We start from the raw sequence: 27661 nt of genomic DNA, 5'->3' as shown, positions 1-27661 counted from the left end.
CGCGGACCAATGGCAGAGCGCGGCGCGGGCGTGCCCCGCCCCTTCCCCGCGGGGTGGTCCTGCGGCTCTTCCTGGGTCGACTCCGACCCACTTCACTTCTGCGCGCCGGCGGCTGCTGGTATGCGGGCTGCGGGCCGAGGGCACACTCCTGGGCGGTGCGGCTTGAAGCGCGGGGACCAGGAGGCAGCCTCAGGGCTGAACTGGAGGCTGGAGGGACCCTGTGACCCGGGCCATCTTCTGCGGGCACTGAAACCCTTTGGGCACTGAAATCCTGTGGGCACAAGTAGCGCCTGCACACTAGTGACAGGCAACTTCCGCCTCCTGCGCGAGTCCAGGCTGTGGGTTCGTTAGAACGCGAGCGAGAGCTTTCGCTGACGCATGAAACGCCTACTGTGCGCTGTGGTTAGAGCTTTGGAGCTCATTGACTCCTCCCGGGAACCCTCGCAGGTAATGCGTTATTGTCTCCATTTCACAGAGGAGTAAACGGAATTGGAGATTGGCTGCGTGAGCCAGGATTAGTTTTATTTTGTTCAAATGATAAGAGGAAGTTTATTGAGACAGTTACCGAGGCAGTAGAAGTGAGCCGGCTGGGCTGCGGAGGAGGCGCCGGGATTTGGATTTGGGACTGTTTGACTCGGACGAGTGGGCTTTTTCACCGCTTCCTGCAGCAGAAGTCGGGGTCCTGCCTGTGCGGAGGTTCCCAGCAGCCCCCGTTTAGGGCGGGCCGCCTCCGGGAGCTCCCTCCCGTTCCCCTCCCTCTCGCCCTTGGGAGTCGAGTGGGGCCACGGGGGATCCCTGCGTCTCCCCTACTCCCCGCGACGCCGAGAGCCTGGGTTTCACCTGGGCTCTGGGACGGGATCCCAGGGGTGTCTGCTGCTGGTGGGAAAGGGGAGGGGCGAGGGCGGGAACAGCAGGGAGAGCTGGGCCGGGGGCAATTCGGGGATGAAGAGAGGGGGCAGGTTTGAGATCTGTTTGCAAAGGGAGTAAATAGGATTGCTGTGAGGGAAGGGCGAGAGTTGAAGATTTGGGGTGTTTTGTTTTGTTTTAAAGATTTTGGTTTTACTCTGAGTCTGAGAAGAAGCATTGGAGGATTCTGAGCAGAGGAGCGCTATGACATCTCATTTTATTTATTCACTTTATTTTATTAGTATTTTTATTGATTTCAGAGAGGAAGGGAGGAGAAATATCAATGATGAGAGAGAATCATTGATTGGCACGCCCCCTACTGGGGATTGAGCCTGCAACCCGGGCATGTGCCCTTGACTGGGAATCGAACCTGGGACCGTTCAGTCCGCAGGCCAATGCTCTATCCGCTGAACAAAACCGGCCAGGGCTGAAGATGTGGGTTTTGTGTGTGTGGTAGGGTAGCTGGGGGTTTGTGTGTGTGGTAGGGTAGCTGGGGGTTTGTGTGTGTGGTTGGGTAGCTGGGGGTGGGGGCGGCTGGGAGCAGATAGGAAGAGTCCATTCTCCACCGGCTGCATTTAGGCGCCTGGGCCATACCCCGCCTGGATGTAGGCGCCTAGAGCTAGAGGCTAGGCGGGGCTAGAGACACAAATTTGGGGACAGCTGCCTAGAGATGGCCTTTAATCTCGGGGCCGCTGCTTCGTCATCTGTAAAACGAAGAGATGTGCTCTGAGGTGTGGAGCCAAGACCCTGCAGGAGGCCCCAGCACTTCCCCGAGAAACCCCTGGATCTGAGATGTCAGTGCTCAGGGATTCCCGAGTTCTTCTTAGAATGAGAATGTGAGAGGTTTCAGGATTAGAATTACAAAGCAAAGGGAGACCTCAGGTGAAGGAACAAGGACCCAAAGAGAAGCCGGAATCTGGACTGTGGTCTAGACAAAGGACTGTAGTTCTGCGCCGTATTTTCATAGAGACCCCAAAAAGCTGCGACCCCAGCTAGTCTGTCCAGCTGACTCCAGGCAGCGCCACTCGGGACTCAGTTGGCCTCCGCTGAGAAATTCCTTTGAGATAACAACTGTGCACACTTCTGATGCTTTCCTTTCAAACTCTATAAATGCCCACTTTGGAAACGCCAGGCACAGTTTTTCTGTTTAAAGGCACAAAGGATAAAAGTGCTGAATTTTTGTCTGGCTGGCATGGCTCCATGGTTGAGCATCAGCCTATGAACCAGGAGGTCACCGATTGATTCCAGTCAGGGCACCTGCCTGGTTTTGCAGGCTCGATCCCCAGTGGGGGACGTGCAGGAGGCAGCCATCAGTGATTCTCTTTCATTGCTGATGTTTCTCTCTCTCTCTCCCTTCATCTCTGAAATCAATAAAAATTTTTTTTAAAGTGCTGAATTTTTAACACGTAATCTTTACCAAACCAGTCTACATTTATATGCTGTAGATCTTACATAAAGGGATTAGAAAGTGTAAATTGGCCAACTGGGGCACTTCCCTCTCAGAATTAAAGCTTTCTAAAATTTTAGGAACATTTGTCTTCAAGTCACTTTAGATTGTCAGGTAGTACTTTAGCCAAATTTTCAATCTCTATGGGTTTGACCCTGTGTGTGTGTGTGTGTGTGTGTGTGTGTGTGTGTGTGTGTGATTGCAAGCAAGGTTTATTAAAGAGGGCTTTTTGTCTCCTGCCCTCCAGCTTTTTAGATGTAACTTAAACAGTAAAATGCACATTTCCACTACCCCAGAAAGTTCCCTCATGTTCCTCCCAGTCATCCCACACACATCACCACACAGGCAACCACAGATCTGATTTCCCTCATCATATTTTAGTTTGCTGTTTTAGACCTTAAAATAAGGGAACTTTGGGATGTGTACTCTTTTGTTTCTGTCTTCTTTAGCTCAGCAAAATGTTTTTGAGGTTCATATTTTTAAGTGTATCAATAGTTTACTCTTTGCCGAACCGGTTTGGCTCAGTGGATAGAGCGTCGGCCTGCGAACTCAAGGGTCCCAGGTTCGATTCCGGTCAAGGGCATGTACCTTGGTTGCGGGCACATCCCCCAGTAGGAGGTGTGCAGGAGGCAGCTGATCGATGTTTCTCTCTCATCGATGTTTCTGACTTTCTATCCCTCTCCCTTCTTCTCTGTAAAAAATCAATAAAAAAATATATTTAAAAAAAAATAGTTTACTCTTTTTTTAAAAAAATATTTTTTATTGATTTTTTACAGAGAGGAAGGGAGAGAGATAGCTAGAAACATCGATGGGAGAGAAACATCGATCATCCGCCTCCTGCACATCTCCCATTGGGGATGTGCCCGCAACCCAGGTACATGCCCTTGACCGAAATCGAACCTGGGACCCCTCAATCCACAGGCCGACGCTCTATCCACTGAGCCAAACCGGTTTCGGCAGTTTACTCTTTTTTAAAAAATATTTTTTTTATTGATTTCAGAGAGGAAGGGAGATGGAGAGAGAGAGAAACATCAATGATGAGAAAGAATCATTGATCAGCTGCCTCCTGCATGCTCCCTACTGGGGATCGAGCCCACAACCTGGGCATGTGCCTTGACCGCTGACCTCTTGGTGCATGGAACAATGCTCAACCAACTGAGTCACACCCCCCAGGGCAGAGAGTCATCTTCTTAATGTCCTCAGATGATGGGAAGGGTGAGCTCTCTGGGTGCTCTTTTATAGACACTAATCCCATTCATAAAGGCTCTGCCCTCATGACCTAATCATCTACAATAGGCCCCACTTCCAAATACCATCACATTGGAGATTAGGTTTCAACATACGGATTTTGGGGGAACAAAACATTTAATCTCTTGCAATTGGAATAATAATAGTACCTACCTCATAGGACTGTTATGAGGGTTAAATGAGTTAATGTTTGTAAAGCTGCTAGAATGTGTCTGCCACATAGTGGCATATAAATGTTAATTTAAAAAAAATGTTTTTATTGGTTTCAGAGAGGGAGAGAGAGAATCATGGATCAGCTGCCTCCTGCAAGCCCTCTACTGGGGATCAAGCCCACAACCTGGGCATGAGCCCTTGACCAGAATCGAACCCAAGACCCTTCAGTCCGCAGGCTGAGGCTCTATCTGCTGAGCCAAACCAGCTAAGGTCTTTTGAAAGACTTTAAGCTTCACAAAAAAATTGCAGTATTAGTTGAGTTCACCGAGCTTTGCCCAATGATAGTATATAACCATAGCACATTATCAAAACTCCAAAATCGACATTTGTACAATTCTATTAAGTAGAGATAGACTTTATTCGGCTTTCACCAATTTTATATGCATTCTTTTGTGTGTGTAGCACTATAGACTTTTACCACATGTACCGATTCACGTAACCACCACAATCAGAATACAGAATTGTCCCACCACAAAGAAGCTCTCATGCTACCTCATAGTCACATCCCCTCCCCCTCCCCTACTCCTGGCAACCACTGATCTGTTCTCAAAGCACTATAATTTGTTACTTCAAGAATTTTTTTTACATGGGATCATACACTATGTAATTCTTTGGTATTGGCGAGTGTAATTTAGCCTATTGCCCTTGAGAGCCATTCAAATTGTATCAACATTTCATTCCTTTTTGTTGTGAATAGTTGTATGATAATTATAATCAGTTTGTCCATCCATTGAAGAATATTTGGTTTGTATCTAGTTTTAGCTATTACCAATAAAGCTGTTAGGAACATTGGTTTACAGGTTTTTGTTTGAACATAAGTTTTCATTTCTTCACGTATGTACCCAGTAGTATGGTTGTCTGGTAAGTGTATGTTAACTTTTAAGAAATTGCCCGACTTTTTCCAGAATGGCTGTACCATTTTACATTATTTCTAACAATGTATGAAACATCCACTTTCTCTACATCCTTGCTAGCATCTAATATTAATTTTTATTTTATTTTAGCCATTCTAATAGATACATAGTGGCATTCCTCATGACTTTAATTTGCATTTCTGTAATGGTTAATGATCTTGAACATCTTTTTATGTGCTTACTTGCCATCCTTTGGTGAAGTGTCTGTTCAAGTCTTTTGTTAACATCTAATTAGATTGTTTTTTATTGTAAAATATGCATAATATAAATTTTACCATTTAAAAAATATATTTTTGCATGTTACTTAACCATATTTATAAGCATCCTCTTAAAAATAATATGTTTTTATTGATTTTTTTTTTTAGAGAGAGCAGAAAGGAAAGGCAGAGAGAAAAACAAACATCAATGTCAAAGAGAAACATTGATCGGCTGCCTCCCATACCCACAACCTGGGTAAGTGTCCTGACCAGGAATTGAATCAGCGACTTTGTGGTGCACAGGATGACACTCCAACCAACTGAGCCACATCGACCAAGGCTTAACCATTTTATTTTAATCCTCACCGGAGGACATGCTTACTGATTTGAGAGAGAGAAGAAGAGAGAGGGAGAGAAACATCAATGTGAAAGAGAAATATCAATCAGTTACTTCCCCTACACACTCTATGGATTGACCACAATCTAGGCATGTGCTCTGATCTGGATTTGAACTCACATCCTTTTGGTGTACTGGAGGATGCTCCAACCAACCAACTGAGCCACACCAGCCAGGGCCATTTTAACCATTTTTTTTTCTTTTTTTTTTTTCTCGGCATTTTAACCATTTTTAAGTATACCGTTTAGTCTCATTAAATACATTCACATTGTTATTCAGCCACCACCACCATATTCAAAACTTGCTCATTTCCCCAAAAGGTATATCCCACTCATTAGCAAAGTATCTCATAATTTTTGCATATTTCTTTTCCATATATTCATATGCACTTATGTTTTAATTTCATTTTTACTTTTTTTTAAAAATATATTTTATTGATTTTTTACAGAGAGGAAGGGATAGAGATAGAGAGTTAGAAACATCGATGAGAGAGGAACATCGATCAGCTGCCTCCTGCACATCTCCTACTGGGGATGTGCCCGCAACCCAGGTACATGCCCTTGACCGGAATCGAACCTGGGACCTTTCAGTACACAGGCCGACGCTCTATCCACTGAGCCAAACCGGTTTCGGCCATTTTTACTTTTAAAAATATTTTTGAATAGGAAATTCATCTTATTGTGGGGGGAAAATTCAAGTAGTCCAGAGAAGTATAAAGTAATCTCCCTATCCATCCCTGAACCTCAGTTATCCTCCTTCTTCCCCCTGCCATGGCAACCACTGTGACTCATTTCTTCTGTGTATTTACAGAGAAGGGCTATTTGTATATCAGCATATATGTCTGTATTTTCCTTTCTTTACACGAATGTGAGCTTTTCAAGAATATTGTTTTTGAAAGAGCATACAGAAAAATTGTGATCTCTCTGAGTTTTGAAGCTGCTATAGATTTGGGTAATAATCACAATTAGGATACACAATGGTCCTATGACTCCCCAAAGTTCCTCCTGCTGTCCTTGTGACGCTATCCCTCCCCTCAGAATCCCTGACAGCCACTAATCTGTGTCTCTGTTGCCATACTATTGCCTTTTCCAGAACTTTAAATAAATAATACTATACACTATATACGTCTTTGAGACTGGCTTATTTCACTCAATATAATGCCTTTGAGATTTATCCAGGTTATTAATGTTTTGTTAGTTCATTCTTTTTTTATTGCTAAGTAGCAAGTGTTCTGTCGTATGCATGTACCAGAGTTTGTCCATTTGAGTTGATTCTAGTATTTGGTGATGATGAATTGAGTGTGTGTGTGTGTGTGTGTGTGTGTGTGTGTGTGTGTGTGTATCTGAGAGAGAGAAGGAGAGAAACAGAAAAAAAAATCAATTTGTTGTTTGACTTATTTATGCATTCGTTGGTTGATTCTTGTATGTGCCCTGACCGGGGATCGAACTTGCAACTTTGACATATCAAGACAATGCTTTAATCAACTGAGCTATTTGGCCAGGGCATAAAATTTTTTGTGCAGAATATTGTGTGAACATACATTTTCATTTCTCTCTGGTGTGGGATTGCAATTGCTGGGTCATAAGGTAAGTGTAATATTTAAATTTTAGGAAATTGCCACACTATTTTCTAGCATGGTCTTACCATTTTGTATTCTTACCAACAATGTATGAGCGTTCCAGTTGCTCCATATCCTCACCAACACTTGGTGTTATCATTTGTTTGTTTGTTTGTTTGTTGCCTTTCTAATAGGTGTGTAGTGATAGCTCATCATGGTTTTGATTTCCATTTCCCTAATGGCCAATTATGTTGAGCATCTCTTTATGTGCTATTGGCCATTCACTTATGCCCATTTTTTATTGGATTTTTGTTTTCCTAAAGTTGAGTTATATACAGGATGGGGAAAGAGATGTACAGTTGTGAGTACATAAACAGTTTATTCTTGTATTATTATTTATTAATTATTGTATTTTCATACTAGAGGCCCAGTGCGCAAAAATTTGTGCACTGGCGGGGGTGGGGGCGGCGTTGGGGAGGTGTTCCTCAGCCCTACTTGTGCCCTCTCACAGTCTGGGACCCCTTGGGAGATAACCACCTGCTGGCTTAGGCCCGCTCCCCGGGTGGCAGATGGCAGGCCTGATTCCTCAGTGCCTACCCCGCCTCGCCGGGTCATGCACATGGCAGGGCTGATCCAGGGGTTGGGGCACAGCCCTGGGTTGGGTCGCACACGTGATGCCCCGGGCAGGTCGCACATGGGACTCCTGGATGGCGGCTGGGCGGGCCGGCGGATCGCTGCTGCCCTGCCCGGCCGCCCTGGGTCGGGTCGCACACGGACTCCCACTGCCCCGGGTCGCAGATAGCAGGCCCGGATGGTGGCAGGGCAAGCGGGATGGCGCTGTCCCGCCCTGCTGCAGCATGCAAATTAGCCGCCATCTTTGTTGGTGGTTAATTTGCATATCACGCTGATTAGCCCATGGGAGGTGTAGGGAAGGTACAGTCAATTACCATGTTTGTCTATTATTAGATAGGATGAACAACTGTAGACCTACTTTTGCCTCACCCTGAATATATTCTGGATATAAGTCCCATGTTGAATATATCATTTGCAAATATTTTCTTCTAGTCTGTGGTATATCTTTTCATTCTCTTCAGAGTGTCTTTTGCAGAGAAAAGAGTTTAAATTTTGATGAAATTCAAGTTACAAGATTTTTCTTTTATGGGTGTTTTCGTGTCACATCCAATCTGGCTAATACCAGATTGCAAAGTTTTTCTTCGATTTTTTTCTTCTAAATTTTTATAGCTTTACATTTAGATCTATGATCAATTTTGAGTTGATTTTTGTATAAGGTGTGAGGTTTAGATGCAGGGTTGTTTTGCATATGGATGTCCAATTGTGCCAACATTATTTTGTGAAAAGACCATCTTTCCTCCATGAATTGCCTTTGTACCTTTGTGCAAAAGTCAATGGGCTGTTTTGAATGGGTTTGTGTTTTTGGACTCCATTCTGTTCCATTGATCTGTGTGTTTATCCCTTCTGTATAGCTGTATAATAATTTTAAAAATCAAGTAATGTGAGTCCTCCAACATTATTCTTCTTTTCCAAATTGTTTTACAATCAGCTTATCTGCCTTTGCAAAAAAAAAAAAAAAAAAAAAAAAAAACCTTGATAGAATTTTGATTGGGATAGTATTGAAGATGTAGAACATTTGGGGAAGAACTGATATCCTAACTATATCGAGTCTTACAACCCATAAGCCCAGTATGTCTCTCCATTTCCTTTGATTTCCTTTGGTTTCTTTTTTTTTTTTTTTATTTATTTTTTTATTGCTTAAAGTATTACAAAGGGTATTACATATGTATCCATTTTATCCCCCCGCTCTAGACAGTCCCCTAGCCTCCCCTATCACCCAGTGTCTTATGTCCATTGGTTATGCTTATATGCATGCATACAAGTCCTTTAGTTGATCTCTTACCCCCCTACCTCCTGCCCCCCAACGCTCCCCGGCCTTCCCGCTGCAGTTTGACAATCTGTTTGAGGCAGCTCTGCCTCTGTATCTATTATTGTTCAAAAGTTTATAATGGTCTCTATTGTCCATGAATGAGTGAGATCATGTGGTATTTTTCCTTCATTGACTGGCTTATTTCACTTAGCATAATGCTCTCCAGTTCCATCCATGACGTTGCAAATGGTAAGAGTTCCTTCCTTTTTACAGCAGCATAGTATTCCATCGTGTAGATGTACCACAGTTCCTTTGGTTTCTTCATTGGCCTTTTGTCGTTTTCAGTGTGCAGATCTTGCGCATATTTTAATAGATGTATACTTAGGTATTTATGTCCCTTTTAGGCTATTGTAAATGATATTCTTAAATGTCAGTTTCTAATTGTTAACTGCCAGGATATAGAAATACAGTTGATTTTCAATTGTTGACATTATGTCCTGAAACCTTGCTAAACTCATTTATTACTTCTAGGAGCTTTTTTGCAGATGCCATGGGATTGTCTACATAGATAATTGTGTTGTTTGTGAAAGAGATGATTCTATTTCTTTTTAAATATGTATGTCTTCTGTTGCTTTTTCATGCTGTAGTACTGGCCTTCTAGTACCAGTGTTGAATAGGAGTGATGAAAATGGACATAGTTGCCTTGTTCACCATCTTAGAGAGAAAGCATTCAATTTTTCACCAGTGAGCGTGATGTGTCTTTTAATTTTTTTGTAGATATCTTTATTTAGGCTAAGAAGTTACTCTGTTCCTAGTTTGCTCAGTCCTTTTAACATGGCTGGCCACTGCATTTTGTCAAATGTTTCTTCTGCATCAGTTTGATTATTTGATTTTTCTTCTTTAGTTTCTTAGAAGTGTGGATTACATTGATTAATTTTTCCATATTGAATGTTGCATTCCTAGTAAAAACCATACTTGGTCATGTTGATATATATATCTATAATTATAAAAGCGTAATATGCAAATCGACTGAACGGCTGAACAGCAGAATGACCGTCTGGATGACTACGCTATGACACGCACTGGGGCCAGGCCAGCCAAGGTAGTTGTGATGCAATTGGGGGGGTTGGGGGGAGGGCCGCCATTGCCCCATAATCGCAGAGGGAGGCCCAGGCCACTGGCTAGCAGGGTGATCGATGGGGGGTGGGGGGACTCCGCGATCGATCACCCCAAAGAGGGAGGCCCAGGCTACCCGGCCGGTGGTGCTATGGCAGGTGGGCGGGGCCTCCCTCTGTGGAGCTATTGATCTTGGGGCTCCCAGACTATGAGAGGGTGCAGGCCGGCTTGAGGGCCCCCCCCCCATGCCACTGAGTGCATGAATTTCATGCACCAGGTCTCTATGTGTGTGGATTTATATTTATATTTATAAAATGGGTATCTTTTAATGGATTTGTTTTGCTAATGTTTTGTATTTTGTTGAGATTTATGCCTGTATTTATGAAAGATACTGGTCTATAGTTTTCTTGTATTATCTTGTCTGGGTTTGGTATCAGGGTAATGTTGGTCTTAAAATCAGTTGAGAAATGTTCCTCTTCTGTTTTCTGAAAAAGATTGTGTAGAATTGGTTTTATTTTCTCTTTAAATATTTGGTAGAATTTATAACTGAAACCATCTGAAGATTTGTTTTCAGGGCCCTTTTAACTCCAAATTCCATTTCTTTAATAAATGTAGAATTATTCAAGTTATCTTTTCTTGGGAGAATTGTGGTTGTTTGTATTTTTCAAGGAATAGATCCATTTCACCTAAGTTGCCAAATTTATATTTGTTGGTTTGTTTATAAGATTCAAGTTAAAGCCTGTGGGTCTATAGTGCTATATCCTTTTTCATTCCTGAGATTAGTAACCTATGTCTTTTTTTTATTTCTTTGTCAGTATGATTAGAGAAATGTGATATTTAAAATTTTCTCAGGTAATCCAGAGGGTGAGGTTCAGGTTTGCAAGTTTCGAGCTGTCTGCTTTGTGTGGGCTGTGATTCCAAAGAGCTGGTTTTGAAAGCATTTGCAGTGCTAGTCAGATTGGTCCCACATGTGCTCTACCCAGTGATCAGTCAGGGACCTTGTAGTTCACTTGGTAAAGCCTTTGGTATGCTGTTTAGGATGTGAACCTCACATGCAACCTCTGGGGTGAGCTTAGGAGGTTATGCACAGGTTTCTGGGATGTCTATCCTGATCTTTCTCATGTCTTTGATTTCCTCAATACTTTGTGATGTGAGAGCCTCCCTTTCCAGTCCTCCCGCCAGAAAGATGGATGTATTCGTTTGCTAGGGCTACCGTAACAAAATACTAGACTGGTGGCTTAAACAACAGAAATAAAATTTTTCACATTTCTGAAGGCTGGAAATCCAAGATCAAGGTGCATGCAGGTTCTCCTTAGACCTCCCTCCTTACCTTCTTGCTCTGTCATTACACAGTCTCTCCTATGTGCATGTACATGTCTGTGTCTTAATCCCTCTTTTAAAAAATTTATATTTCTTTATTGATTTCAAAGAGGAAGGGAGAGGGAGAGAGAGATAGAAACATCAATGATGAGAGAGAATCATTGATAGGCTGCCCCCTGCACACCCCCTACTGGGGATCGAGCCCCCAACTTGGGCATGTGCCCTTGACCAGAATTGAACCTGGGACCCTTCAGTCTGCAGGTTGATGCTCTATCAACCGGCTAGGGCTTAATTCCTTTTTATAAGGATACCAGTCATATTGGATTAGGGCCCAGCCTCATGACCTCATTTTACCTTTTTATTTTAAAATATGTTTTTATTGATTTCAGAGAAGAAGGGAAAGGGAGAGAAAGAGATTGAGACATCAATGATGAGAAAGAATCATTGATCGCTGCCCCCTGCATGCCCCCTATTGGGGATCAAGCCTGCAACCAGGGCTTGTACCCTAACTGGGAATTGAACCTCCATCTCCTGGTTCGTAGGTCGATGCTCAACCTCTGAGCTACACTGCTGGGCTCATTTTACCTTAATTACCAAGTATAAGGCCCTAACCCTGTCACATTATGAGGTACTGAGAGTTAGCACTTAAACTGGTGAATTTGAGCGGGGGGTGTGGGGGGTGTCTTTTGTTTCTCTGCTCTGCTGTGCACTTCCCACCACTGTGTCTGCGTCTGGAACCAAAGGAAGACAGGAAGAGAAACAAAGCATGGGATTCTCTCCAGGCTCTTAGAACCACAGCTCCTCTAGAGTTTTAAGCATCTGCCCACACACTGCTGCCCCCAACACCAAGTAGTTGCCTGCAGGCTGGCGCAGGGGAGAACAGAGAAAAGAAAAACAGAAACCAAGAGGGGGTACTCCCACCCCCAACACACACACACACACACACACACACACACACACACACACGATCAGAAAAGAAGAGCTTCTCTTGGAGCTCTTCCTATCTGTACCTGATGAACCTTCTGGGTTTTGAGCAGATGCCTTTGAGTTTAGACTGGGCAATACTGAGGGGAAAAATTGTGACGTTCCCACCAGTTTGGTGCACCTTTGGATTCTGGTTTCTTCTCTGACTCAGCATCCTTAGATAGCTGCTCCATGCATTCTGAAAGGATTTATATATAATTGCAGTCATTGTGATAGGTAGGGTGGACTGTGTTTACTCTGTCTTTCCTAAATTGGAACCTGGTACTTTGGCTTAAATGTTAGCCGTCTTTCATTAGGAATGCATCTTGTAGGACTTGGCATGTCAGTGTAAGTAGATTTCCCTCACTTGCTTTCAGTGTGGCTATACGTCATAATTTATTTAACTGATGTCCTATTACACTATGCCCTAGTCTTCTAGTCTTTGTTATTACAACCATGGTGCATTGGAATGCCTTGCCCATATGTCTTTGCACACTCATGCAAATGCATCTGCATAATTTCTAGAGGAAGAATCTCAAGGTTAAAGTAACTGCATTTTAAATTGTGTTCAGTATTGTCATACCTTCCCACAAGCAATATCTGAAAGTGCCAATTTCCTCACACTTTGGCCAATATAGTTCATGTGCACATGTTTCTACTTTGAGATCTGTACTACAAGTGGCTTCTATATCTCAGCTCTCTCATCTGTTAAGTGCATGTCATAGTCTGGGTTGCTAAAACAAAATACTGTAGATTGGGTAGCTTCTAAACAACAGAAACTTATTTCTTAAAGTTCTGGAGTCTGGGAAGTACAAGATCAAGGCACCAAGAGATTCATTGGTGAGAGCTTGCTTCCTGGTTCATAGATAGTCGTCTTTTTAGAAAAATATATGTTTTTATTGATTTTAGAGAGTGAAGAGAAAGAGAGAAACATTGATGACAGAGAACCATTGATTGGCTGCCTCCTACATGTCCCCTACTGGGGATCAAGCCCACAACCTGGGCATGTGCCCTGACCGCTGACCTCTTGGTACATGGGACAATGCTCAACCAACTGAGCCACACCCCCCAGGGCAGAGAGTCATCTTCTTAATGTCCTCAGATGATGGGAAGGGTGAGCTCTCTGGGTGCTCTTTCATAGACACTAATCCCATTCATAAAGGCTCTGCCCTCATGACCTAATCATCTACAATAGGTCCCACTTCCAAATACCATCACATTGGAGATTAGGTTTCAACATACGGACTTTCGGGGAACAAAACATTTAATCTCTTGCAATTGGGATAATAATAGTACCTACCTCATAGGACTGTTATGAGGGTTAAATGAGTTAATGTTTGTAAAGCTGCTAGAATGTGTCTGCCACATAGTGGCATATAAATGTTAATGAAAATTTTTTTTATTGATTTCAGAGAGGAAGAGAGAGGGAGAGAGAAATAGAAACTTCAATGATGAGAGAGAATCATTGATAGGCTGCCTCCTGCATGGCCCCTACTGGGGATTGAGCCCACGACCCAGCACGTGCCCTTGACCGGAATCCAACCCGGGTACCCTTCAGTCCGCAGGCCGACCCTCTATCCACTGCCCCAACCCGGCTAGGGCCATTAGGTTATTTCTGATACGGCATTAGTAGAATTTAGTTTATGGAAGCTTTAGAAGCGCAGCTGTTTTAGGGAAAGCCATCCAGGTTAACTCCACAGTCCCTTTTCCTGGTGTCCTGACGATTTTGTTCCGAAGCTTACCTCTAGAGGGCACTCGCTCCACTTAACTGGCTGCAACAAATTGCAAGAGGCACAGAAACCAGTTAGGACCGCCACCACGTGACTCAGGGGTGGAGGAGGGAGAGGTGAGGGGGGGGACGGACGAGGACTACAAAGTATAAATACTTATGTTATTTGGCCTTTGCCACATTTTTTGTGGGTTGCAAAACTCAGACTCAGAGCCCACATGTTGGCTTCGCAGCAGCAAAGGCTAAAAGAGAAGGTTGCCCAGAAATATTCACCCACATGCTGTACCGTGAACTTTCAGAGGCTGAATAAAACGCCCCATTTCTAGGCATGAGACATTTCATAGCATCGCAAACATTTTGATGCTGATTACTTGGCTAGGTTTATAAAAAGTGTTTTTACTAAAGGAAATACATTTTGTTTAGTACATTAGATCCCACTTATGTAACACGGGGCTTGGAGCTGTTTCTGAATTAATAACACCAAGCTTATTCTATGTGTGTAGTTATGTTTAGGGAGACAAGATTTTACATTTTATCTTATCTCTGGATCTGTGTAAAAATGAACTGTCTTATAATCATGAGAGTGTAAGTTTTTAAAAAATATTTAAGCCACCACCAATAGGTAAATGACTAGTTTAATCAAATAGAAAAGTTTTTATTAATGTTGAACATGTACACTAATTTGAAGTAGACTAAAACTTTTTTGCATTAAGAATGTGTATATAAAAATACAAATAAAAAATGTGTATATAAATATTTATTTTCAGAATTGAGGCGATTTGAAAAATTCTATGTTGCTTAATATACACCATAGCTATAGAATATAGCATAGTTGTTAAGAAACCAGTTTTGCACCCTAACTGGTTTGGCTCAGTGGATAGAGCATTGGCCTGTGGACTGAAAGGTCCTGGGTTCGATTCCAGTCAAGGCCACATGCTGGGGTTGCGGGCTTGTTTCTATCTCTCCCTCTCCCTTCCTCTCTGAAATCAATAAAAGTTTTGCCACTTGAAATAATTTGTACTTCAAACATAGTCCAAAAAGCAGTGGGTGAAATAAGATGATTTGTGGTAACTATTTATAATAATATTTATAATAACTTTATAATAGCAAAAAAAAAAAAAGGAAAATAACCTAAATATTCCTGGGTAAGGGTCTGGGTAAAAAAATACATATGTTCCAGCCATGAAATGGAATATTAAGAAGCTGTAAAAGGAACAAAGAAGCTCTCTGCATATGAGAAGCACATCCATATTTCCACCTTATTTGAAGTTCTGCAGAATGGTTATGAAGGGAAATTTGAGAAATCAGGTGATGCTTTCAACCACAGGTTTTTTTTTTTCTAACTTTCTATTTTGAAAAATTATATATTCACGGGAAGTTACAAAGATAGGACAGAGAGACCCCTTGTAGCCTTCATCCACTTTCTCCCAATAGTTACAGCTCGGGGAAGTATAGTATAATACAAAAACCAGGAAATTGACATGGGTACAATGCAGGTGTGTGCTGTTTATCACCTGTGTAGAATTGAGTAACCCCCACTGCAACCAGGATACAGAACTGTTCATCACCACAGAGCTCTCCCCCTGATGGCCTGATACAGTCATACCCACCCTTTCTCCCATCATCCCCACCCCTGGCAACCACTAGCCAGTTCTCCATCTCTATAATTTTGTCATTTTGAGAATATTATATAAGTGGAATCATACAGCATGAGATTGGCTTTTCCCACTTGGCATAATGCCCTTGAGATCCATCCAAGTTATTGCCTGTATCAGTAGGTTGCTCCTTTTTATTGCTGGACAGTGTTCCATGATGTGCATGTACCACGGTTTGTTTAATCATTCACCTGTTGTAGGATACTTTGGTTGTTTCCAGTTTGGGGTTGTTAAAAATAAAGCCGCTATGAACAGTTATGAACAGGTTTTTTGTGTGGACACAGTTTTCATTTCTCTGGGATAAATGCCCAGGACTGTGATTGCTGGGTTGCAGGATAAGTGTATGCTTAGTTTTAAAAGAAATTGCTTTCCAGAGTGTTGTACCATTTTACATTTCCAACCACAGTTTTTTTTCTTATGTAAAATGTTGGCTACTGTTAGCAGAATGGCATTAGGCCAAGAGCACATGAGAATCTGAGACAATTTTAATGTCTAGAGAAAAATAAATTTAATATACATTAGATAAAAAAAGAGGTCAAACTAATCTCTTTGCTGGTCTACAAGGTTCCATGCTTATGTCTCAGGTTTTCAGAATGACTTTCCCCCTCATCAACAAGCTAATGATTTGTTGGAAACGACAACACCTTGCGTAGGCCACTGGGGTGTTACCTGGGTTGTATTCTGTCCCAGGTTTCCCCATGAAGGTTGGGCTTATTTCTGGACTGTTCTACCCCCAATAATAGTCATTTAGAGAACTTAGAGAGTCTTTTCAGAATCATTCTCTCCCAGGGACCTCTTTATCTACACACCCATGCCCAGGCTCCCAGCACAAGCAGCATTAAAATTGCTTTGAATATGTCCTCCCTCTCTCTCTCCCCCACCCACAGCCCAGTTTTAGTTGTTAGAGTACAGGGGTGAGGTCACACTCCCCTGCATTAGGAGTGCAGGCTCCAGGGTCATGGACATGCTGCCCTACCTGATGACCTTGGACAAGTAACTCCTGAGCCTCAATTTCCTCACCTGTGCATTTGAGGTGATAGGTAATAACAGTACCAGCTAATGGGGCCATTCAGCCATTCTGGTGACAGTTATAGAGTGTGTGCTAGGGGCCAGCTGAGGACAAAATGGTGAGCAAGGAGGAGGCCCTCCCCTCGGGGAGCGTAATTAAAAGAGAAAACCTGAGTGAGGTGTCCAGCCCGGCCTCTGGCATGTTGGCCTTTAAGAAACATTATTTCTTTATTATTATAATCAAACTCAATATTTGTTTATGGACTTGAATGGAATATGAGCCCAGTATTGCACATTTGGTTTAGTATAGTCATTGCAGTCAGACATTAATTAGCATTAAATGTCAGCTGTGCTGGTCTCATCCCATTGCTCAAGTCAAATCAATTGCTGACCAAGGGCACTCCATTTTGTGCTCAAAACTTTCAAATTCAGTAAGTGTTTCTTGCTATAAAAATACAGCTTTGAAGAAAGAGTTTTTTTTTTTTTTTTCCTGCAGAAAGCTTTATTATTTCCATTTGGTCCAAGGCATGGGAGAGGGCTCCAGGGCGGCTAAAAGGATGCCTGGTGTTGGCAGGGAGAGGTTCAGGCAGAAGTCAGACACCAGGGGGTGCAGAGGAGCCCCTCAGAGTCTTCTGGGCTCCAGAGGCTCCTAGTCATGCTGGAGGGTGAGCCATTTGAAGAGACTGTCACCCAGCCCCGCCTGGGGGCCGGCAGCCTGAGGAGGTGAGCCAGGTGGTCACCCATGTTCTTGATGAGTTTCACCGGCTCATCCAGGAAGTCACTGAGCTGCGGGTCTGTGCGGGTAGAACCCAGGCACACAGAGCCACAGGCCTGGTTCAGGTTCTCCATGCAAGGCCTCCTGAGTTTTACCCCCCTCATCTCAAGAAGGCTTCTGTGTGTCCTGGGAGAGGGTGTGGCTGCCAGGCTGGTTTGGCATCTTCAAGAGACACTTGGTGCCCTTGAGCTTCTCAGCCAACTCCAGGAAGATGTGGCCCATGCCCTCCAGAGCCACATCCTTGCAGTCGAAATAGAAACCCGGAGAGAGGGAGGTGTAGGAGGCCGCAGATGCAGGTTGGCCAGGCGGTTGACGGTGGCCTCCACCCCAGGGGAATAATTCTGATGAATTGGGGAGCTCATGGTTGCTCAGCAATAAGGAGTTAAACGCAAAAAGCAGTGTTGGCTGGTCTCCAAGGTGGCCACTGGAAAAGCAGCTGGAAGGTGGTTGGAGGCTGGAAGAAGGGGCATCCCTGGGTCTGTTCCGTCCAAACCTGTTGAAGCCAGAGTCAGATCCGGGGGTCTCGAGGGCCCTGCCAGAAGGAAGAGTCTATACAAACTTGCAAAAAAGTCTCTTAGAGTTTCCGACTTCACATATTCTCAAAAGATGACCACAACAATAAGAACAACTTCATTGTTTATAAAAGGTGACACATGTTATAAATACTTAATCAGAAATGCAAAATTTAGCAGGAGGAAAAAGCCCTTAGAGGAAATTAATTTTTTTAATCTATAAAAATGCCAAAAATATGGCCACCCCTCCTTCCCCCTTCCTCCCCCCCCCCAAAAAAAAAATACGCCAAAGGAATGCAAACATACTCAAACAAGGCCTGAACTTCAGGTCAACTTTATTATGCAAATGGGTCACTGAGTGACCTGATCACCGGGTAAGTTTATCATTGGGATGCGTGGCTCTGGTCGGAGTAGTCCGTTCCTAGGGCAGCACCATCATGGTGGCCAGGGGCAGGTTAGATGTTACAGGTGGGCTGAATGGGAATGCCCTGTTGGCTTAGCCCTAGATCACATCCCTGCTTCTAGGGAGCAGGGAGAGGGGTTTGAGGATTGTCTCACTTCCATAGGGGAGGTTGGGGCCCTGTTCCCCACTATGACCTACGCAGGCACAGAGGTCTCTAAACAGTAACCGACAGTTGTTCATTAGAGTGAATGAACAGGCAGAGTCGGGTAACGTGGACTCCAGTCACAGTCCATGGGCCATCTAGCAATGTGACTTTGCAAAACTCCCCGTTTCTCCTCAGCCTGAGTTTACTCATGCATAAAATGAGAACGGATTTAGGTGGTGGCTACAGTCCCTAAGAGCTCTAAGATTTGCTGAGATTTCACTGCTCGCAGCTCCTCCCATATTTTGACCTTTCCAGGCTAGCATGATCGGCTCTTGAAGAGAGCAAAGACGTGCTATAGCAAAGGTTAATGTTCCGTGTCCCATAGATCCATTTCCCCAGGCTCTCAGAATGTAAATGTTAAGGTGATGAAAACAGTGGAATCTGGGCTCTGGTTCATCTGAGGCAGAGCTGCTCACCCCGGGGTGCAGCCCAGGAGCGCAGGGCCTCCTCTTCGGCCTGGAGCCCCATAAACTTGGGTTGAGGCTGTCAGCACTGATTTAAAGAGATTTGGTAGTTCCATTTGCTTCTGAGAGAGAACTGAGCTTCACAGCAGGGTTCGGGGGCCAATAATGAAACCTGAGCTGGCGTCTCACCCGCGAAGGGCAGAGAGCCAGATGTTTGCACAGAAGGCTGCGCCGTCAAATCCACGCATTCACAAGCCCCATGCCTTAACCACTTTAAAGCAGAAAGGTGTTGCGGCGTAACAGTCTTAATTGCTAAACCCCAGCCGCCAGCACCAATCTCTGGATTTACTAAGAATCGGGTGGGAACGGCTGTGAATGGTGGTAGTTTTCTGCCAGGTGTGTTCATCTGTTCCTCCTCTCCCTCACTTGCTTCCTTGTTGGTGCCCAAGCCCAGACCAAAGGCCTCTGGACAATTGCCACCAGCGTGCTCTCCTCCCGTGATGGGCCTGGGCTGGCGACTATAGGTTTACCTTCTCTTCTGTTCTTGCCGGAATCTGTGAACCTGAATCCACCCCAGTCTCCTAGGAACAAGCTGCTTTGAATTCTTCTTGCCGTAGCCAGTGTGAGTCTCAGTCCACGACTCAGGAGGACAAGAAATAAAGCTTTCTCTCCTAGAACTCCATTCTGAGCGCAGGCCTCGACCCCGTTAAGCTGGTTAAATCCTCTAACCCAGCAGTTCTCAACCTGTGGGTCGCAACCCCTTTGGCTGTCGAACGACCCTTTCACGGGGGGTCACCTAAGACCATCCTGCATATCAGATATTTACATTACGATTCATAACAGTAGCAACATTACAGTTATGAAATAGCAACGAAAATAATTTTATGGTTGGGTCACAACATGAGGAACTGTATTTAAAGGGCCAGAAGGTTGAGAACCACTGCAACGGCACCTGGGCACGCACTCCCGCTCCTCGGCAACACACACACACACACACACACACCGAGTATCACACAGGGCTTGGGGTTAAGCAAAGCCAGGGTGAGAGAGGGGATGATTCTAGCTCTGGATCATCAGTCACATGGTTGGCCCTGCCCAAGTGACCCCCTTCGCTCCAGGGTCTTCTGCTGCTTTCCTGCCGTTATGGGGCCCCAAGAATCTTTCTGAGGTTGTCTCGGTGGCTGATTGCACACCTTCCACAGGTTTCTAGACTACAGATAGCATTCCCAAATCAGCTTCCTTCTTGAATGGAGGAAGGAAGAAAGGAAAACACAGGAAGAACCAACCATGTGGATTAACGCCCTCTGACATAATCCAGGCCCCAGCCAGGTCTCCCTTTAACTCCAGCTCTGTGTTTATGCATGGGAGATCATAAGCACCTGCTATTTCCAAAGGAATGATAAAAGTAATATTCTTCAATTCTATTGAGTAATGAACAAGGCACTGTCTGGTTCAATCAGCACGCTGCCTTTTCAACGAGGTACTATTATTATTTCTATTCTACAGATCAGAACACTGAGGCTCAGTGAGATAAGAAACTTGCTCAAGGTCACACAGCAAGGAGTGGGAAAGCCAGGATTTGAATCTCAGTCTTCCTGACACAAGATTCCAAATCTTTTTTTTTAAACAAATATTTTTATTGATTTTTTTTTAGGGAGAAAGAGAAAGGAAAAGAGGGAGGGAGAGAGAAGCATTGATATGAGAAACATGGATTGGCTGCCTTCTGCATGCCCACCACTGAGGATGGAGCCTGCAACCCAGGCATATGCCCTGACCAGGAACTGAGCCTCCAACTGGCAACCTTCCCATGCACACAGTATGATGCCCAACCAGCCGGCCAGGGCTAGCGTCCAAACCTTTATTTATAAGCAGTGTTCAACTGCATTTTAGATGCTAAAAAACCAACCAACAAACAAAAAAGCTCCTGGAAGCCTAGAGTAGTAGCATTTAAAATTTCTGTTTTTCTGGAGTTTGTACTACAGTCTGGCCTTTCAGTGGGACAATAAAACAGCACCCAGCAGTTACTCTAGCTGCCAGGCCTATATTATGAGTTCAATAAATATTTGTTAACTGATTGATTGTACATCTCACAAGGAATTTTGCATTTTCAAATACTTTTGTGTCTGGTTCAGATGTGGCAGAAGTGAGAGGCTGCTGGTGGAATTGTCTTCTCTAAAAAAATAAAAACCCTTGTATTCTACTTTTAAAAAAATGCCTACTGAGACCTCTTCAATTCTTTCCTTTTCCTGGCTGCCCAGCTCCCAGCCATTCCCATTTCAGGATGGGCTGTCCTGCAAGATTTGGGCGAGACAGTCAGACTTGGCTTTTAAATCCTGACTCTGACACTTGCTGTTTGTGTGACCTGGGCTGGCCACATACCTCTGAGTCTCCACAGATATTCATAAAATGAGAAAGCCTACCTCAGGGATATTGTATACAGTAGCACTCAATATCTATTGCTGATCTGTTAATTAAATCAAACTCATCGGAATATTCTGTTAGTTTGAACTTTAAACTTAAGGTCCTTCTGAAAACTTTTTTTTTAAAATATATTTTATACAGAGAGGAAGGGAGAGAGATAGTTAGAAACATCGATGGGAGAGAAACATCGATCAGCTGCCTCCTGCACATCTCCTACTGGGGATGTGCCCGCAACCCAGGTACATGCCCTTGACCGGAATCGAACCTGGGACCTTTCAGTCCGCAGGCCGACGCTCTATCCACTGAGCCAAACCGGTTTCAGCTGAAAACTCTTTAAGTAAAGGTTGCTGCCCCTTTGGATGGATTTCAGAATTTATGTGTACCAGTGCAGCTTAAAGATGATGGATCCGTAGCGTGTTTTCCGTTGCAAGGAAGAGAAAATGCTGACCCAAACTGGCCTAAATAAGAAAATACATTATGCAAAGGTGTGAGGCTTGATCCACGGGTGGTGTCAGGACCCAGCTTTCCCAGCTCTTTCTCAGCCTCCTCTGGTCACAGGTTAACTGGAGCAGCAGGTAAATGCATCATGTCTAGACCCAGCAATATCCAGAGGTAGAACAGGGGCCTTTTATTCCAATATTCTCTTCTGAGGAGCCAGGAAAGCTTCCCCAGAAACCTTCTATCAGATATAGCCTCACGTTCCAATGGGCAGGACGGGGTTGCATGCTCGAGTCCAATGGGACCACTGAGATGGAATTAAACCAGTTGGGATGAGGTAGGGAACTTCTTGGAGGATGGAAGTGTTCTAAAACGGGATGGTGGTGATGGTTGAATAACTATGAATTTAGAGACATTCATCAAACTGTACATTTAAAATGGATATATGTTATGGCTGTAAATTACTAGTACATCTCCAAGAAGAAGGAGGAGAGAGAGGAGAAGAAAAGGAAAAAGAAACCATCATCCAGGAAGGGACATGAGGGGCTATGGAGTCCTCATGATGTTTTGTTTGTTTGTTTGTTTTTTAGGATTTGGGTGTTGTCTATAAGGGTATGTTCACTCTGTGAAAATTCATCAAGCCATTCATTTATGCTTTGTGCACTATTAAATCTTATACCCAGTAACAAAATTTACAAAAAGAAAAAAACAGCCAATGGGGACACCATTTTTTCCCAAGTAACAAAAATGTATTACCTTCCCTCTTATTATTTTGTATAATTATATCAGCCTGCCAAACTTAGTTTCGTGATGTTAGGAGGTTAGGTTTTGGGTGCCAATGCAGAAAGGGTTACGGGAAGATATATTTAGCTAATCACACAAGTGCTGTAAGAATGTCAGTGGACGCCATTGTTCCTTAATTATTCATGGCAATGATACTCGTGGACAATATTCAACTTGCAGCAAAAATAAATGGATGTTTTAAGAGGACTTGGTGGAACAATCAAGTCATCAGCCTCAAAAAGTCCCCCCTCTCTCAGCCTGGTCCTCCTGCTGTCTGCCAGAGCTTCAGTTCTATATTTATCTTCCCAATCAGCAGTATAGCAATTAGTTATTATAATAAGAGCTACCAATCTATTGTGTGCTGCCTTCATGCCAGGCACTGCATTATCGGAGTTTTTCATACTTTAATTGCCTCATTTCGTTGTCACAACAACCCTGCCAAGGAGTTGTTTTATTCCGTTTTACAGCTGAGGAAACTGAGGCAGAGGCAGGTGAGTGTCCTTGCTGGGGGGTGATAGAGCCAGAGAGCCAGCTGGCGTCTGACCCAGTGTGCTCTGCTGTGCCTCGGGACCTGGAAATACACGACACGTGTAACAGAATTCTGAATCCGAATCGCGGCTCTTCACAAGGTTACTATAGTTACTTCTCTGCATGACGCTCTCCTTTTTTTTGCTGGGTAACAATGGATCCACTGTTAACCACTAAGCTAAGGTGTTGAACCCCCACCATCATCACAAAACTCAAGGGACATTATAATAGGTTTAAAATAACGTTCCTGTCTTTTAATCATACCTTTTCATTTCAGAAGCTCCCGGAACATGGACAGATCCTGCACTATGGCAGCTTTACAAATATTGTTATGTCCACCTTGCGTTAAACATAGGAGCTCACTAACGGCGACACAACCATATTTCAGAGCTCTGCAAACTGTTGACAAAAGTGATGCATTTGGGAGGTGGGGTGGTGCATGGGTGCCCCCTCACTAGGTAGATGAGGGGGATGGGCATCCAGGCAGGAAGACAGCTGGAAAGAGTGGCCTTGAACCTGGAGAGACCCAGTCTAGGAGGGACAGGGCAGGAGGGCAGGAGGGCAGGAGCTGTGCTGTCTTTGCAGGTGAATTTGGCTCGTGCTAAACTAGCAAACACATGCAGACAAAGTGGTTTGGATTAGGAATGGGGCAGGACACCCAAGCACTAACATGCGCACATATTGCCAAGCATTTAGAGCACCGAGCTGTCAGGGAGGACGCGAACTCAGGATCTGGAGCCGTCTCGCCTCCTCATGCCAGTTGGCCATGCTATGGCGAGACAGCTTTATTCCCTTTGACATATGAGGACTTGCAAGGCCTATGACTTCCCAGATGTGGCACCGAGACACTCCTGGGACTAAAGGCAGAAGCCAGAGCTGCTGATTCCTGGTCAGATCCATTCTCTCTAATTACAGTCATAATGGTGAAGGGGATGATGACATCCAAGGACGACCACAGGGCCTCTCTCTCAACACTGGTGAGAATCAGATTCCTCCCCCTGGCTCTGTAGCTCCCAGCAGAGTTCTGGAAGCTGATTAAAGAGAAGATCCGAAATAATAGGTAATTAGAAACCTTATAAAAAGGAAAAATGCTCTCGTCAAACTCGCCAAAGCGTCTCCATGGCTGGAAGTGGGGGAGGCACTGGAAACTGCCGGCTGCAAGGGTGGCATGTGCCAGAGGCAGGGGCGAGAGTGCAGAGGGGCTGGGGCCGGTCCCAGGAGAGGACGCAGGGAGTCTGGTTAGCAATGTGTCTCCGAGGCAGGGCCACCAGGGAGTAAAAGGCTAAGTAGCGTCTTTTATCAGACTTAGGAGAACCTCTGCTTGGTGAAACCAGGGGCACAAGGACCACAGGGGACTGAGGGGGAGAAAGGGACACACACACACACACACACACACACACACACACCCCACCACGAAGAGAGGCAGAGGAAGTGGGTTTCTCCACTGGCCAGGCCCTCGGCTGTTCAGAATACTCCAGGAGGGGATAATCCATGCAGTTAGCCGCTTAGGATCCCTCACCTTCTGGGGTCCCTAGGGACCATCTCCAACTTGGGAGAGGCTGTGGGAGACCATTGGATGGCCACAGGTGGGCAGAGTGTAGGTTCAGCCCCAGGTGCTTAAACTTCCACAGCTCTCTGAGCAGTGCAGCCACACCTCCAACCTTTGGGGTTGCCTCCTTACCCAGGGGATCCTCACAGCCTCCAGTCCATGGCGGGAGGGGTGGGGGTGGGGGCTTACACTTCCTCCCTGCTCCCCACAGGGGCTCCCATTTGTATGCTCAAGAAGCTGTTTTGGAAAAATCCTTAAAGGAACACCGACTGCTTCTTTTTGCATTCCTGCTCTACCAATCGCAAGACTTCCTGAGGCTGAGGGTGTGGGGGTGAGTGAGTGTGGGGGGGCTCTAACTGAAGGAGATAAGGCAGGGGGTAGCGGTGGGGTGGGAAGGAGGGCTCCCCACTGTGGGTAATCAGCCAAGAGATCCATCCCATTTTCTGGGCCAAGTTTCACTTGCTAGTTCCTTTTCCCATCTTGTTTACTTTTTCTTTGATGCTCTTTCATTTCTCTACTCAGTAAACCTTAGTGACCACGTCCTGTGGCCAGGGTTGGCCCAGGTGAGAAGAGACTCTGGGCGAAGACCGAGATGCAGTTTCCTGCCAAGGAGGTCACATTCTAGTTGGTAATGGACAATTTCAAAACACAGTGAGCGTTCATGCTGAGTAGGGGCAAGCAGGGGAGGGGTTTGGGAGCCTGGGGTGGGAGTGAGCAGACCAAGGGGGTGAGGGTAGAGGCCAGGGAGACCTCCTAGAGGAGCAGAACTGGTGCTGGTTCCACTAGGGTTGCCAGGTAAAATACAGACGCTTGTATTTAATGCAATACTTGTGACGTACTTACATTAAAAAGATTATTTGTTGTTTACCTGAAATTCAAAATTAACTGAGTGTCCTGTATCTTTATTTGGTAAATCTGGTGACCCTAGTTCCTGATGAATATACAGGGATTAGCTGAGTAAATTGGGGGAAAGGGGGAAGGGCATCCCTGTAGAAGGAACAGCATGTGCAAAGACCTGGAGGTGAGGGGTCCCGGGCTTCATTTAAGGAACTGAACGTTATCCAATGGCTGGGTATGGTGTGCTAAGTGCCAGGCTCACTGTGAAGTTCTAGGGTGCTGTTGCTGGCCAGACAGACAGACAGACAGCCTCTGCTCTGAGGAAGCTCACAGTTCAGCTGAGGAGCAGTGAGGTGAGGAGTGAGAAGCACAGGCACTGTGGAAGTTGTAGCTGAGGACATCAGCCTGGCTGGGAGGTCAGGAAAGGCCTTTCTGGGTAGGTGACAATATGCTGAAGATGGGGAGACAGGCAGGCCAAGAGCTTGGGGAAGAGTATTTTAGGCTAAGGGAATGGCATAGCAGAGGCCCCAAAGTGAAAAAAAAAAATTGCAGTGGGTCCCAGATACCAAAATGTGGCCAGAGTGGCTGGGGCCCCAGAGAGAGAAGAGAGACAAAAGAGGAGGCTGGAGTAGGGGCCAGGGGCCAGATCACTCCGGAGGGAATTTGGGCTGGATCCTGCACACACTAGGAGCCTTGGAAGGAGTTTAACACAGACAGGGTGACACACTAGCTTTGTGTGCTTAAAGGTGACTCATGCTGGAGAGAGGAGGGCAGATGGGCATTGTGGGGGCAGAGAGAATGAGGGAGGCCAGGGAGGAGCTGCTGCAGATGTCCTAGATGGACAAGTGGGTGGCTTGGCCCAGCGTGATGGTGGTGGAGATGGAGGGAGGAGGAGAGGAAACCCAGGCTGCACTGAGGAGGAAGACTTGGCAGGGCTGGGGTATCTAGCACTAGGAAGTGAGGGGTGGGAGGAGCAGTCATGACTCAAAGCTTCTGGGCCGGACAGATGGGAGGATGGTGGCATCATTTGCTGAGCTGAGCTGGGAGCCTGGGAGGTTTGGGGGTGGTAGGTGAGAGGATTCAGGCTTGTACATTTTGAAGGTGAGGAGGCTGGTGGTGGACCATTGGAGGATGGACTGTGGAGGCAGAAAAAATGTTGGGAAGAGCTGTGGTCAAAGCTCTCTTCTCACACTTGGCCGTGTCACCTTGAGCACTGACTTCACCTCTCCTTCCCTGTTTTTTGCTCTGTACCTGCGATGGTGTGGACAGCCTGCACTCAGAGCTGTGGTGAGGGTGTGGTGGGCAACCTCCAAGATACAGTAACCCTATTGATTCTCACCTCCTGGTGACCCCACACTGTAATAGGGCTTGTCTGTGAGACCACAGACTCCAGCTATGTCTCTTTCAAGGCTGGGTTAGAAAAGACCTTGTGGTTTCCTGTTTTCCGTTAAATCACTTGCTTTGGGGGATGCCAGCTGCCATGTTGTCAGGAGAGGCTCATGTGAAGAGGAACTACTACTCCTCCTGAAAACTACAGGCGTGAGCTTAGATGCGAATCCTCCCGCCCCAGCCAAGCCTTCAGATGACTGCAGCCCCAGCTGACATCTAGGCTTCAAGATCTGCTACCTACCTCATCTACTTCCAAATTCTTGACTCCCAGAAACCATGAGATAAGAGATGTTTGTTGTTTTATGCCCTTAAATTTTGGGATAATTTATTATGTGGTGATAGAGAACTGACCCAGAAGGTAAAAGCACTGAGCACAGTCCCTGGCACATAGTTGGGGCTGTAGAATATGCATCTGTAGGTCTGGAGTTGAGAGAGAAGCCTGGGCTGGAAGTATGGGTTTGGGAACCTTTTGGCTTAGAGACAATAATAGAATCCATGGAAGTGTCTGACTCAGTCCACAGAGAGGAAGAGACAGAGAGGAGAGGATGGCCTTGACCGAGCCTGGACATGAGGGGTGGGTAATGGCAGAGGAGGAACGACTCTACGAGGCTGAGAGGAGGTGTACAGAGGTAGGAGGAAGAGTAGAGCAGGGTTCGGAAGAGTCTGTCTCTCAGAGTTGTGGACCACATATCACCCAGGGAGGCCTGAGAGGGGGAGATCTGAGGAGGTTCTTTTGGATTCAGCAACAAGATTCCTGGTATCCCCATAAGAGCTGTTTAGGTGGAGAGGTGGGCCCGGAGGCCAGATTGAATGTTGTGGGTTGGGGTGTCAGCATAAATGCTTTCCACCCCTAAGCCCTAAACC

The 27661-nt window shown here is 45.1% G+C and overlaps 1 long non-coding RNA gene across 3 annotated transcripts; it reads left to right on the top strand.

Moving 5' to 3' along the window:
* Nucleotides 1-160: 160 nt before the first annotated feature.
* On the top strand, nt 161-27335 carry LOC132215254 (uncharacterized). Of its 3 annotated transcripts, none has more exons than XR_009448491.1 (5): nt 161-447; nt 22962-24082; nt 24783-24902; nt 25094-25222; nt 26884-27335. It is a non-coding gene; the product is annotated as an uncharacterized LOC132215254 (long non-coding RNA). The 3 variants fall into 3 exon arrangements; XR_009448492.1 differs by lacking the exon at nt 26884-27335 and having other exon boundaries at nt 22962-23123; nt 23938-24082; nt 25094-25277; XR_009448490.1 differs by lacking the exon at nt 26884-27335 and having other exon boundaries at nt 25094-25283.
* The last annotated feature ends 326 nt before the right edge of the window (nt 27336-27661 follow it).

This window comes from Myotis daubentonii, chromosome 14 (assembly GCF_963259705.1).
Source record: "Myotis daubentonii chromosome 14, mMyoDau2.1, whole genome shotgun sequence".
Taxonomy (NCBI): Eukaryota; Metazoa; Chordata; class Mammalia; order Chiroptera; family Vespertilionidae; genus Myotis; species Myotis daubentonii.
This window is presented reverse-complemented; position numbering and strand designations above follow the sequence as displayed.